General features: G+C 36.2%; 1 long non-coding RNA gene and 1 pseudogene across 3 annotated transcripts; one reads left to right on the top strand and one right to left on the bottom strand.

The window, feature by feature from the left end:
• Positions 1-2,118: 2,118 nt before the first annotated feature.
• LOC143229896 (uncharacterized) lies at positions 2,119-7,668 on the bottom strand. Of its 2 annotated transcripts, XR_013016116.1 has the most exons (4): positions 7,485-7,668; positions 6,624-6,791; positions 3,366-3,478; positions 2,119-3,165 (listed from the first exon to the last, which is right to left on the bottom strand). It is a non-coding gene; the product is annotated as an uncharacterized LOC143229896 (long non-coding RNA). The 2 variants fall into 2 exon arrangements; XR_013016115.1 differs by lacking the exon at positions 2,119-3,165 and having other exon boundaries at positions 3,347-3,478; positions 7,485-7,664.
• A 62-nt stretch (positions 7,669-7,730) lies between these two features.
• On the top strand, positions 7,731-13,224 carry LOC143229895 (chitin deacetylase 1-like; annotated as a pseudogene). Its single transcript, XR_013016114.1, has 4 exons — positions 7,731-7,887; positions 9,760-10,164; positions 11,070-11,388; positions 11,720-13,224. The product of XR_013016114.1 is annotated as a chitin deacetylase 1-like (transcript).
• Positions 13,225-14,762: the final 1,538 nt, after the last annotated feature.

Below are 14,762 nucleotides of genomic sequence, written 5' to 3'. Positions count from 1 at the left end.
CTTTGTTTTCAGGCCCAGCATAGCCAAGCGTGTTAAGACGTGCGACTCGTAATCCGAGGGTCGCGGGTTCGAGTCTCCGTCGCTCCAAACATGCTCGCCCTTTCAGCCGTGGGGGCGTTATAATGTGACGATCAATCCCATTATTCTTGGTAAAAGAGTAGCCCAAGAGTTGGCTGTGGGTGGTGATGACTAGCTGCTTTTCCTCTAGTCTTACACTGCTAAATTAGGGACGGCTAGCGCAGATAGCCCTCGAGTAGCTTTGTGCGAAATTTAAAAACAAACAAACAAAACATTTTTCTCGAGCTGCGTCATAAACTAATGTTTAATAGTTTCCTTTACTTAAACCTTTGTTTCGTGATTGTTTTGGTGAGCTTCTAAATATAATGTATGTGGTACTATAAACGAAGGAACAAGTGTCCTGATTAGTTTTCTTTATTGGTTTATTCGTCATTATTCTTTCTACGCAGCATTGAACAGTTGTTGTCCTCCCATATAAGCATCTCGAAGGCCAGACGATCAAGGTTTCAGATTTTTTTTCAGTTTTAACTGGAGTAATAGAAATAAGCACGTGAGATTTTGTTGATGTCCAACATTTTACCTGTTTTACACCTTATTTGTTTCTTAAACTGAAAGAATTCCTTTAAAAATTCAAACATTTACTTTCGTAATTGAACTTCGTCAATGAGTTCTTGATACAATTTCTTCATTATCGAACGTTTCGTGGACTTCGAGTTTGGAAAAGTGAAAAACGTTAGCACATGCAAGAACTGGTTAGTATTCCAGGTAATCTAGATAAGTGCTCACAGTACAGTTTTAATTATTTCGAACGATAAGAAATGAAATCAGGTTTTCCTTTAACGGGACGTAAAGGTGACTTCTAGGACTGTCAAGGTGAAACGAAAGCAAGACTTTGTACGAATAATGGGATCTGTAGATGTGTGACGAATGATTTTCCATTCGTAGTTTAAAAAAAAGGAACAAAAACATATTTTCCCCTTGAAGCTTATAAGTATGTTTCTGTTTACAAAACATTATACGCTACATTTAAATTATATGATTCATCCTACCACCTTTATGCAACACGAAGTTCAAAATTAACTCGTGAAGATTTTTTGTGGAACTGAGATTCTGTATAGAAAAAGAGTATTAAAAGTATTAGTGATCAAAGTATCTTTCTATGCAAAAACAATGGTTTGAGAACAATTTGTCCCCCGCTGTTACAGCGGTAAGTCTACGGAATTACAACGCTAAATTCAGGAGTTCGATTCCCCTCGGTGGACTCAGCAGATAGCCAAATGTGGCTTTGCTATAAGAAAACACATACACTCAGAATAATTTAACAGTTCAATATTAATTAATTGGATTATAAAATCTATAAGATATAAAATATAGCAAAAGGAATTTTACCTTGATTAATTTTCATGAAATCATCCACGATTTTAATCTAATTTTTGGTACAGAAATGATTTAAAGCAAAAAAAAACTGTTCAAATATGTTACTTTCGGATCTTAGTTTTGTTAACAAAACCATTCTTTTTCCAGCCCTCATATTCTAATAAATAAATAATCTTTCACACCAGGAGAACGGAGAACAATTAATCTCACACGTGGTTCTGTCACGAGGTCAGTGGAATTCCTATGAGTATTATAACTGTGCTTGGTGAAGGTACTGATGTCTGTTTGCAGTTAAGCACAGAGCTACACAATGGGCTATCTGTGCTCTGCCCATCACGGGGAAATGAAGATATTAAAATACAAGTCATTTTCACATCTTTCTTCTCTTTATCTTAAAATTCTGTCCTCTCTATACATATATTATTATTTAATACTATACCTCATCGTCAAGAAATATACAATACCAGCAGGAAAGAGAGCAGATAATTAAAAACATAAATATTTTAACAGCTAAAAATTTTCTATCAATGCTGAATTCTAACAACAGCATAGGTGAACATACACATTTCCTGGGGTTCAAGTTTGTTTGTTTGTTTTTGAATTTCGCACAAAGCTACTCAGGGCTATCTGCTAGCCGTCCCTAATTTAGCAGTGTAAGACTAGAGGAAAGGCAGCTAGTCATCACCACCCACCGCCAACTCTTGGGCTACTCTTTTACCAACGAATAGTGGGAATGACCGTCACATTATAACGCCCCCACGGCTGGGAGGGCGAGCATGTTTGGCACGACTCGGGCGCGAACCCGCGACCCTCGGATTACGAAGCACACGCCTTAACGCGCTTGGCCATGCCGGGCCCATGAGGTTCAAACTCCTCCACAGTTAGTGCATGGAATAACTATCGAATTTTCTACAATACGTATTTAGTCGATATACCTCATTGGTCAGGTCCAACATGGCCAGATGGGTTAAGACATGTGACTTGTAATCAGAGGGTCGCGGGTTCGAGTCCCCGTCGCACCAAACATGCTAGCCCTTTCAGCCGTGGGGGCGTTATAATGTGACGGTCAATCCCACTATTAGTTGGTAAAAGAGTAACCCAAGAGTTGGCGGTGGGTGGTGATGACTAGCTGCCTTCCCTCTAGTATTACACTGCTAAATTAGGGATGGCTAGCGCAGATAGCCCTCGAGTAGCTTTGCGCGAAATTCAAAAACCAAAGCAAACCTCATTGGTCGATTTATAAGCTTACATTGTCCGGAAAATTTCTGTAATGCGCATATGTCACGGTAGAAAAATATTTTGCTGTGTAAATCAACTTGCAAAATTAACACACCGTCAATTTAAAAAAAGAAATACTTTAAAGAGGAGAATTAAAGATTAACTGAGTTCGGGTAGTTGGAAAAAATATTTAATATATTTTTAATCTTCGTTAATAATTCAGATGTTACATTGTTTTTAAGTTAGCTGATTGATTGTTTAATAATTACAGATGGTCAGGTGGTTAGGGCGCTCGACTCCTAACCTGAGGATCGCGGGCTCGAATCTTTGTCACGCCAAACATGCTCGTCCTCCCAGCTGTGGGAGCGTTATAATGTTACGGTCAATCCCATTATTCTTTAGTAAAAGAGAAGCCCAAGAGTTGGCGGTGAGTGGTAATAACTATAGCCTTCGTGTAGCTTTGCACAAAATTCGAAACAAACAAAACAGTTTCAGTGGTCATAAACTTGCAAGCTACACCGGTCTCGCCTAATTTCTGGAACTTTGTTAGGCCTAAAATTAGTATAAAATGATAAATATATTATGTTTATTAATTACTCAAGAAAACGGAAAATTAATTTGTTTTATGTTTAGGGTGCACATCTATTTATAATATTTATATTTTAATAATTAAACAGTTCTACTTTTTAAAGAACACTTTATTTATTTACATTTATATAATAAACCTATCACCTGTCAGGCGCTTTGCTTACCTGAATCTATTCGATACAAAGATCTAGTCGTATCACAATTAATTTGAAACATTTTTATCACATTTTCTAAGACTTCCATACGGCTTCTTCAACAGAAATAATCAAGATAAGGCCTGTAAGATACAACAATTATCAGACTATGTTAAAACTCACCGGTTCCTTCAACTATGACTAGTATATGAATAACCCTAATTCTTACAAATATAAGGCATTACAAACATTGTGTGCGAAAATCGAGTATTTCAAATGCAATCAATAAAACACAGCTTTAGTTGTGTTTAAAATATGGGGACTCGAATTGTGTGATGTCATCTGATTAATCACTTTGAAACTTTTGAGTGTGTGCGTGTTAGCTGTGAGATAATAAAATGAATCATCACACGATGTATTTGATCTTGCTTGTTTTGTGCTGGCAGAGCGATCCGCTAGTGGTGGTGTAATGGTGCGGGAAAGGTCTTCGTATTATATGTTTTGTACTTTAAATTATTCAAAAAACACTTCACGGAAATGCATCGCCTTCTTTCGCTCAAATTCATTTTGAAAGTAATAACTAAAGCTCCAGCCTTATTTCTTAACACACAAACTCACAGATTGTGAATCTCATGAGCATTTTTGAAATTAATTTGAAAGTCGGTTTTGCTGTCGTAATTCCCTGCTCGCATTTGTGAATCATTTTATACCACACTCTTTGTAATTGGGGAACAGACTAAACCTTTCTGCCGTAAAAGTGCAATAATTATTCATTGTATACTTAAAAGTAATTCTAAACCACTTTATATTTTCTAATAATATTTTTACGATTTAATTTCTAGATTTGAAATAACCCCACATTAGCTCAGTAGGAAAGCTGAAAGCTTATAACACTATAAAAATAACAAAAACAGGTTCCGATACCCGTCATGAGCACAGCATAGATAGCCCATTACACAGTTTTATGTTTAACATCAAACAAATAAATTTCTGACGAAAGTTTTCTTTGAATTAATTTCAGTATTCAACTAAAATTCTTATTTTTGAGCAAAAATTGTAAAATAAACTTCGTATTTTTTGGTAAGAGATTCGATTTTTTTAATTTAAAGAATATTTAATATTATTGATAATCTTGATAAAAATGACAAATAAGAATGAATTTCAAATTTATCAACTGATTTTCTTCCAGTTTTGTGGAGGATTTGTTCCAAAATTTTAAACATTTGTCAAAGAAATAATTGTTCTTATGATTAATGATTCACCTTGAAGTTGATAAAATTTGTTATTAAATTACACCAAGTACAAAACGCCAAAACGTTTACAAATTTAAATTCAACAATGAAATAAAGATGAAATTTTGGCAAATATGAGCTGACCTTCTCTAAAAATTAATTGTAAACTTGTGTCACATGACCTATTTAATAACAAAAAACAAGTACAGATAAGACCTTCATGGATAACCCTGAATGATTCGGTTGCAATCTGGCTAGATAGTACTATACCTGATAGAGTTAGGGTTGGGTCTTAAAATCACGGTTCCATACGCGTATAAAAAAACAACAAGCGCTAACATAATTGTCGTCCGGCATGGCCAAGCGTGTTAAGGCGTGCGACTCGTAATCTGAGGGTCGCGGGTTCGCATCCCCGTCGCACCAAACATACTCGCCCTTTCAGCCGTGGGGGGCATTATAATGTTACAATCCCACTATTCGTTGGTAAAAGAGTAGCCCAAGAGTTGGCGGTGGGTGGTGATGACTAGCCGCCTTCCCTCTAGTCTTACACTGCTAAATTAGGGAAGGCTAGCGCAGATAGTCCTCGTGTAGCTTTGCGCGAAATTCAAAACAAACTAAACCAAACTTCCAGTCAAAATAGAATAACAAATTTTAAAGGAAAGATAACGCCGGTCGCTTACAAAAATTTTGAAACAATTATCGTACGATAGTCTTTGTAGCTCTAAGGATTCTAAATATAACTTTTATTGATCGAATTCTTTTCATTACCGAAGAATAAAAAAGTCTCAGTTTTCAAAGTGTCGTTAATAAGATTAAACTATTTTTTTGAAATCATATTAATTATTCAACCTGGATACTTCTATGACTGAGCACTCTGGATGTGCTTGTTTGTCTGAGAGAAATGTATGTGTGTTTTCTTATAGCAAAACCACCATAGTATAGCTTGAAATCATATTAATTATTCAACCTGGATGACTGAGCACTCTGGATGTCCTTGTTTGTCTGAGAGAAATGTATGTGTGTTTTCTTACAGCAAAACCACCCTGGTATAGCGGTAAGTCTACGGATTCACAGCGCTAAAAATCAGAAGTTCGATTTCCCTCGGTAGACTCAGCAGAGTTCCCTTGGCTGTGAGAAATCAAGTTTATCGGTTTCTTTTAACGTAATAACTTCTTTTTTATAGAATAAGTTGGAAATAATGGCCTACATCCTAATTATTTAATAGCAAACGTCCTCTAGTTTTATTAAGCTACGTGTATTTTGAAAACACTTGGATAAAATGCATTTTATTACTTAAAATGTATTGAGTGACAGAAAGTAGTAGATGCCCCCCCAGTGGCACAGCGGCAGGTATACGGACTCACACCGCTAAAAACCAGGTTTCGACAACCGTGGTGGGAAGAGCACAGATAGACCATTGTGTAGCTTTGTGCTTCATTCAAAACAAACAAAGAATAAAGCGTTAAATTATTATATTTCGCGTACACAGACACACACTTAATGTTACTTTTCTTAGTACAAAGGTACACCACTGGCTATCTGCACTCTTTCCACTGAATGAAATCGAACACAGAATTTTAGCACTGTGAATATGTTTGTTTTTGAATTTCGCACAAATCTACTCGACGGCTATCTGCGCTAGACATCCCTAATTCAGCAGTGTAAGACTAGAGGGAAGGCAGATAGTCATCACCACGCACCGCCAACTCTTGGGCTACCCTTTTACTAACAGATAGTGGAATTTACTGTAACATTATAACACCTCCACAGCTGTAAGGGCAAACATGTTTGATATGACGGGGATTCGAACCCGTACGTATTTTTATCAAGACGCTGACACATAAAATAAAAGTTCGAATCTTTTTTTTTTTTACGTATTCAAATGATTTTAATAATAATCATTCCAAAATACCTTGTTTGTCTGTATTGCTTAATGGAAAATAAACTGATGCAAGTTCTTATTACATCACGAGTAATACTAGCTTAAGCTGCTTGTCTATAAAGTTGTTTTCCTAGGAAACTAAATTAAGCGTAATAATTTAAAGATGATACTTACATGGTAGGATTTACATCCGTCCACTGAATGATTAAGGTTTTTAAGATCCTTTCATCAATTTGTTGAATCCGCTGAATTGATTTGTATTCAAAATATGCTGATCTGGTACAGCAACAGGCTATTAACTGGATTCCATAAACACGGAGAAGTACTTGTGTTGTGGATCATCTGGAAGAGAATGTTACGATGAGGTTAAATTATCTATCGAGAAAGTTTATCGTTATTAATAACGGAAAGGAAAAGTCACGAGGAAATGACGTAACACAAACCGTTCTAGAAAAAGTCATGAAAAGACTTGTAAGGTTTATTGTTTGTGTTTGTTTCTGAATTTCGCTCACAGGTGGTTAAGGCACTCAACTCGTAATCCGAGGGTCGTGGGTTCGAATTCCCGTCACGCCAAACATGTTGGCCCTTTCAGCCGGGGGTCGTTATAACGTGACAGTTAATCCCTCTATTTGTTGGTAAAAGAGTAGCCCAAGAGTTGGCGGTGGATGGTGATGACTAGATGCCTTCCCTCTAGTCTAACATTGCTAAATTAGGAACAGCTAGAGCGTGTAGCCCTCGTGTAGCTTTGCGCGAAATTCAGAAACTGTGTAGAAATGTACTGTGTAGGGAGAAACACACGTGAATCAGTAGAAATATCAAAGAAAGATTCGATTGTAAATCTAGACAAGGAGTCATGATAACCTCAGAAACGGAAAAGTTTTTTTTTTTCATTGGTTGCATTATGACATCTTTCAAACAATTGAATTTGTAAAATAGGTATTTGTTTTAGAAAAACACGGTGGTTACGTAACACTTCTAATAAAAAATAGTTCCAGATGACTCTTTTAAATAATTTGTGAAATTTTATAAACGCACCTTTACACAGCAGGCAAGTCATTCTGAAAAAGGCAACTTGGGGTTGTCAAAACATGTCACAACCTTTATGTTAAAATAATCATGCCTTATAACGCTGTTTTCGTGCTTCAATTTGGTATTACTCTGTACTTACGGCATTGGTTACTATTCAAAGAACTGATTGGCTGTTTGACTCCAACGTCAACAATGCTAATTCACACACATCAAGAAAACCATTAAATAAAGGACAAGACATGGTGGGCTGTTTCTTGCCCTCAATTGGTTGATTTCGGATAATTAGGTAACTATATAAACCAACGTACTCTCTTTTTACTGCCTTTCCACTTGCACTGTTTCTTTAAACTAAAAGGCATGGGATCGTGTATTCTGGGATTCCTTTTTGTGGCTTCTCTCTTGATCAGTGGTAAGTGACCAGTAATTTTATTTGACGTGTATGAATAACATTCTTTTGTAAAGTGGAAATGGTGCATCCATCTTGAGAAGTGAGTTTGTTTAAAAGTTAATAATATATTTATATATAATACCCAATCATCTTACATTCATTTATAAAATATTTTTAACACATGTCCTTTATTTCGGCAGAGATTTAGTAAGGTTTTATTTCTTTATTGAAGGAAATTATTACTATAAGCCTTCGTAAACTTGAATCAAAATAAATGAATGATTGTTATTTTTCAGGACCTTAAGGTCACATTTCTCTGAAACTTCCTGTATTGGAAATTGAACAATGCGCATAATCGTTAGTTGTTAGACTTTGCAGTAGAGATGTTTTCAAAGGTATTTAGATTATTATAATATTATGAATGACTATTAACATTTCAATAACGAACACATAATTTCTTTTAATAAAGTAGAGAAGTACCTTTTGCTAAATAGTACCGTTATTTTAATTATTAAGAAGTGAAGGATATTATTATCTTAAATTATATTTTGACCCAATGACGGTTTGGCTGCTGAGAACGGAAAAAAGCGGTAAGTACAAGGTGATCTCATCCAACAGTAGGACGTAGTAAAAGCTTATGAATAAGTTATTTGCTAGTTTTTATACTCTTACGCATGCTCAGAAACAAAAAATTATCTAGATCTGTTAGCGATAAAGAAGGTCCTAAACAAAAGACGGTAATAGTTTCCTGATCTAGAATACAGGGGCAGTAAACTCATAATTCGACTAATATAAATAAGCCGTAGTTCTCCAGCCTCCTACGTCCAGATCTGCCAGCTTATGTGACCTACTTGTTAACTCGTTCAACAACTTCTAGATGTCGTTTCGGTTATATCGTCAGTTGATGGTGAGGCAGACTATTGGTCCAGGTGGCACTGTTTGTTCTCCATGTATCTGTACGATCAAAAATCATTTCAGCCTTCAAGTACTGCTTTATCACCAGTGACAAATTAGATGAAGGAAAACTGATATTAAAATAATCTTCTATCTGTTTTGAGAAAGGAGATCTAAGAGAAAAGTGTATCATTATTTAAACAATTTTTTGTCATACTTTGCTCAGTTTTAATCATAATAAGCCTGCCTTAAAATCAACCTACTTTTGTAGAAAGTGCTACGCACTTGCCAACTAGGTCAGAAGTAATAAATAAACTGGTAAATTATATAATTTGTAAACAAAACAATAAAAACATTTCTATATAATCCAAAAATAATTCAGTTAAAAGCATTTTGCCTAAGTTGGAATTTCTATTACACACGAGAGCCACGAACATTGTTTCGACAAATATAAATATATAAACTAGTTAAAAAACAGAACAGTTATTATTGTTTAAAGCACGTGAGAAATAGCGCCCTCTCATTTTATCCGAGCATTAAAACCAGACAACTACGAAAGTATATATAGATATATTTATTCATTATACTTTTAGATGGTTTAGAATTGTCTCAAATAAATATTTGATTAAGTTAGATAAAGCTCGTACTATTCAATAAATGATCCCAATAATGTAAAAAGAAAATTTATCTTCATATTTCAAAATAGTTTACATGAGAATTACAGCCTTTTAAATTACACTGTTGAAGGCTGTAATATTTCGTCTTTTTCATTGTGTCAGTACTGTCCTTTTAGACGACTTTTAAATGGTGTTCAGAGTTATAATATTTTTCTTTTAGTGTTAGCACAGTCCATCGCCAAACGTTTGTTTGGAATTAAGCTCAAAGTTACACCACGGTATTAAAATCAAGTTTCCAGTGGTGTGAGTCCACAGAAATACCACTGTGTCACTGGTGGGGACACAGATAGATGGTATTTAAGATTATTATATTTTTTCTTAGTGTCAACACTGTCCATCGTCAAACGACAAATAGAAGGTGCTCCACTGCGAATTAGCCAGAATGATGCGGATCTATGTAAAGGCAGACTTCCTGGTGAATATTTTCGTCTTTCGCCAGAAGAAGAATGCCGAGATGTTGTCAGATGTTCCACCCATGGTCTACTGGCCTTAAGATGTCCTTCTGGGCTTGTCTTCGACATCGAAACGCAGACGTGCAACTGGAGAGACGAAGTTACTAATTGCGATCAAACTGAGAAAAAGAAGTTAGCTGTACCTCTTTACGCCACCAACGAGCCCATCTGCAGCGCTAACAAAATTGCATGTGGAAATGGAGACTGTATGGAGCGGGATCTTTTCTGTAACGGTGTTCCTGACTGCTCCGACGGATCTGACGAGAATGCTTGCAGTGAGTAGGGTTATTCTTTTTTGTTTAAATATTATCCTTCGCTGTAACGTTTTACATGTTGCCTAATTTACACGTTCAAGGTTTTATGGGAAGAAGAGGCTATTTTTTTCACAGAAAACCTTACGAATGATATCGCACAGGATAATATGCGTGTTCAACATAACAAAATGTTATATATGTATTACCAACAAAACTTACTTTCGCGTTTGGTTTGTTTTGAATTTCGCGCAAAGCTACTTGAGGGCTACCTGCGTTAGCCGTCCCTAATTTAGCAGTGTAAGACCAGAGCTAGTCATTCCCAACCGCCGCCAACTCTTGGGTTGCGCTTTTACCAGCGAATAGTGGGATTGACCGTAACATTATATCGCCCCCACGGCTGAAAGGTCGAGCATATTTGATTTGGCCTAAAATTTTGAATCTCAAAGTGTGGTTTCTATAAACAAGGGATAAAAGTTGACAAACTCGCTGCGTCATAGATAAACAATGTTGTATATATACATATATAGTTATATGGTTTGTTATAACCTATAAAGAAGCCGAAACAAAGTAAATTAAATTAATTAAAAAGTTATTTTTTTCGCTTGTTTTTAGGTTATGACAAATTAATATAATTAGTCAGAAGTCTGGATTTGCTGTTTTTAACATAGTTCTTCCTTTTGAGTTTGATTGCTTTATCAGCATTAATTTTCTTAAAATATACATATAATTGTATATGTATGTTTGAATAATTCTGTTTAAAAGTGATAACAAATCTAATTCTAGTCTACTACCTTAAAAACTGATTAACTTACAACTCGAAGTTAATGATTTCATTTATTGTTTCGTAACTTTGTTTTATCAGAAGATAACGATAAATTTGTTAGTTTAATTGTTTCTTATTAGAGATATTGTTTCCATGATCTTAGCCGAGCACGATCCGAACAAAGCGCCGCCTTGTGACCAGAGTCAATGTATTCTTCCCGACTGCTTTTGTTCTCCGGATGGTACCCAAATACCTGGAAAACTGGAACCAAACAACATTCCTCAGATGGTAGCTATTACTTTTGACGACGCCGTGAACGTCAATAACTTGGCAGTTTATCATGACATATTTAAAGAAGGTCGCAATAACCCCAATGGATGTTCTATTAAATCCACATTTTTCATTTCTCACAAGTATACCAATTACTCCGCTGTACAAGAGTTGCATAGGAAAGGCCATGAGATAGCAGCGCACTCTATCACGTGAGAACCAGTTTTCGTTTCATCATAACAAAAATCCAGTGAAAAATGAAAACTATTTAAAAAACTCGTCTGTTTCTTATCTGAAAACAGATCCAATATTTTGTTTAAAATATTAATGTGTTTTAGCAGAACTTATACGATATAATGTACGACGAAGTTCTGGAAACGTGAAATTAAATTAGGTATTCTTATCGTTTCGTTTTAATTTATTTTCGATTCCAGTAATATATGTTCGGCCTAGATGATTAAACTTATTAGTTCTTAAATAAGTAATGCCAATATTATATAAAATGTCTTTTAAAGCTCACAGATATCACTTTGTACTTTTCAGCCATCGCAATAACGAAGAGTATTGGACAAATGCTGACATTGACACCTGGGCTAAGGAAATGGCGGGTTCTAGGCTTATCATTGAACGGTTTGCAAACATATCAGACAATTCGGTTGTTGGCGTTCGTGCTCCTTACCTGCGAGTTGGTGGAAACAGTCAATTTGCCATGATGGAAGAACAGGCCTTCCTCTACGACTCTTCCATTACAGCCCCTCTCAGCAACCCTCCTCTTTGGCCCTATACCCTTTACTTCAGTATGCCCCATAAGTGTCATGGTAATGGACAACGTTGTCCCACACGCTCACGCTGTATGGGAGATGGTCATGAACGAATTGGACAGACGTGATGACCCTGAATTTGATGAAGAGCTAGCTGGTTGCGCTATGGTGGACACCTGTAGCAACATCATCACACGGGATCAGTTCTACAACTTCCTTAACAACAACCTGCAACGCCACTACAAGACCAACCGCGCCCCTCTTGGTTTATATTTTCATGCTGGATTCTTGAAACTTAACTCCAAGTTTTTGGAAGCTCTAATCACTTGGATTGATGAATCTTTGGACAAGAACGATATTTACTTTGTCACCATGACACAGGTTCTGCAATGGATGCAAAATCCAACAGAACTCAGTTCCATCCGGGACTTTGCTCCATGGAAAGAAAATGTGACATCAAAGGTCAAGCATACTGCAGCATTCCCAACGCTTGTCCATTGACCACCAGAGAGTTGCCTGGAGAAACAAACAGATTACACACATGTTTGGAGTGTCCCCACAATTACCCTTGGCTAGAAGATCCCACTGGTGATTTTTTCGCTTTTAAAAAGTAAATATATTTTAAAATAAAATAACTTAAATATGAGGACTGAAGCAGTCATTGTGAGGTTTTAATATGATTCTTTTTAATTGAAAACATACTTATATATCAGGTTTAAAGCGTGAAGTACCGCTGTAGCCTTATTTGGGTCAATAACCCGTTTTCCTCACCAATTTTTTATACTATTTACGGAAGTTCACGTAAGTCCAACTCACGGTGTAATTCGAGAACTCGCTTACCTGTATGATTGCCATAGGGAAAAGGAGGACCCAGTTTTGATATTTAAAAAAAAAAAAAAACAACAACGTAGCAAGGGATTCCTGTCAATGTCCTGGCAATAGCAGAGAATATTTAAAATTTTCCCGCGTGTCTCCTGTAAACAACTCCATACATAACATTTGGAATCTATATACTGAAAAATTCGAAATGTGCACATATACACCCACGTTCCACGGAACTTTTCGCACTATCTCTGAAACTTACAAACCTAAGGCTGTTTAGCAACTAGAACTTAAATAACAAATATCGAAGAGTGCCGGTTACAGTGTTCAAGTTTAGGTGTTTAGTGTAAAATGTTGTGTTGGTTGCTGTATTCTTCTCTTGTATATTACCAACCAGAATGTTACAGGAAATAATAATTGAAAACTTTATAAGAGTATGTTGCTAATAAAAAATACATATATTTATCGAGTTTCATAATTTTTTTATAACTTGATGCTTAAAACAAACCGATAAGTCTAGATTGTAGATTAAAGTCGTCACCTGACATTTGTACTTAACATGTGAAATTTTCTTGACAAGTTGAAACGTTAACCACGTACACGTATTAAAACTACTGAAGACGTACTGCTATCAGGTGTTAGCTAATCTCTAATTATTATGGCCAAGCATGGCCAGGTATTAAGGCACTCGACTCGTAATCCGGGGGTTCGAATCCCCGTCACACTAAACACGCTTGCCGTTTCAGTCGTGGGGGCGTTATAATGTTACGGTCAATCCCACTATTCGTTGGTAAAATAGTAGCCCAGGAGTCGGCGGTGGGTGGGGGTGACTAGCTGCCTTACCTCTAGTCTTACACTGCTACATTAGGGACAGCTAGCACAGATAACCCTCGAGAAGCTTTGCGCGAAATTCAAAACCAAACCAAACTCTAATTCTATCTTTTATCTGTCGATTGTTTTAACATGATTTTTTTTTATATTATGAGATATTTTTGTTCAAAACACCAGCTCTATCCTATTGGATTATATCGGTTACCTATTTCCATTATCTTTTAACTTATTTGTTTTTAAGTCCAAAGACGCAAATTGAGTTATCTGCGGTGTACCAACTATGTATATTTTTTGGCATTATTAGATCCCAGACTTACCGCAGGGCCCCCTGGAGGCCTTTCCATTGACACATAAATCAATTTAAGCAAATGAATGTTAAATAAATAAACACCCTATGGTTCTCTTTTAGATGAATATAAATAACGTTTATGTTATTGGATTCAGACTCAAATATTTCCTCGTATTCTTATGAACTACAGTCATGACGTAAATTAACAATACAAAATCATGACTTCATTATTCTTGTGGGCCCTGATTCTCGTTATCTGAGAATCGCGGGTTCGAATCCCCATCACACAAAACATGCTCGCCCTTTCAGTCATGGGGGCATTATAAGTTACGGTCAATCCCACTATTCGGTGATAAAGAGTAGCCAACGATTTGGCGGTGGGTGGTGATGACAAGCTGCCTTTCCTTTAGTGTTACACTGCTAAATTAGGAAGGACTAGCGTAGATAGCCCTCGTGTAGCTTTGCACGAAATTCTAAAAAACAAACAAACATTATTCTTGCGAGCCCAAAGTTCACAATAATTTCTATATAGAAAAAAAACGTTGTCACGTAGTTGTTTGTTTGAAGTTAAACACAAAGCGACACAACGTGTTATAAATTAACGTGAGCTCTTTTGATAAAAACTACTTTAATGAAAACCTGAAAGTGAGTGAAACTGGAACAGTCACAGCTGATAGCAGCTCAGCACCCGGAACTTGCTACTTTTTATTTTTTAAACCAGTTCACAGAGAATGAGCGAGAGAAACTAGAGCAGTGATACGTAACATGTTATTTTGGATTACATCAGGTGTGTAAGCACCATATTCTTAGCTGAAAGTTGTTCTGCGTTAGAGAAAAGTAGGGCGAAAAGATGCAAAACCGATTTCAATCAGTTAAACTATAA

This window comes from Tachypleus tridentatus, chromosome 10 (assembly GCF_004210375.1).
Source record: "Tachypleus tridentatus isolate NWPU-2018 chromosome 10, ASM421037v1, whole genome shotgun sequence".
NCBI lineage: Eukaryota > Metazoa > Arthropoda > Merostomata > Xiphosura > Limulidae > Tachypleus > Tachypleus tridentatus.
This window is presented reverse-complemented; position numbering and strand designations above follow the sequence as displayed.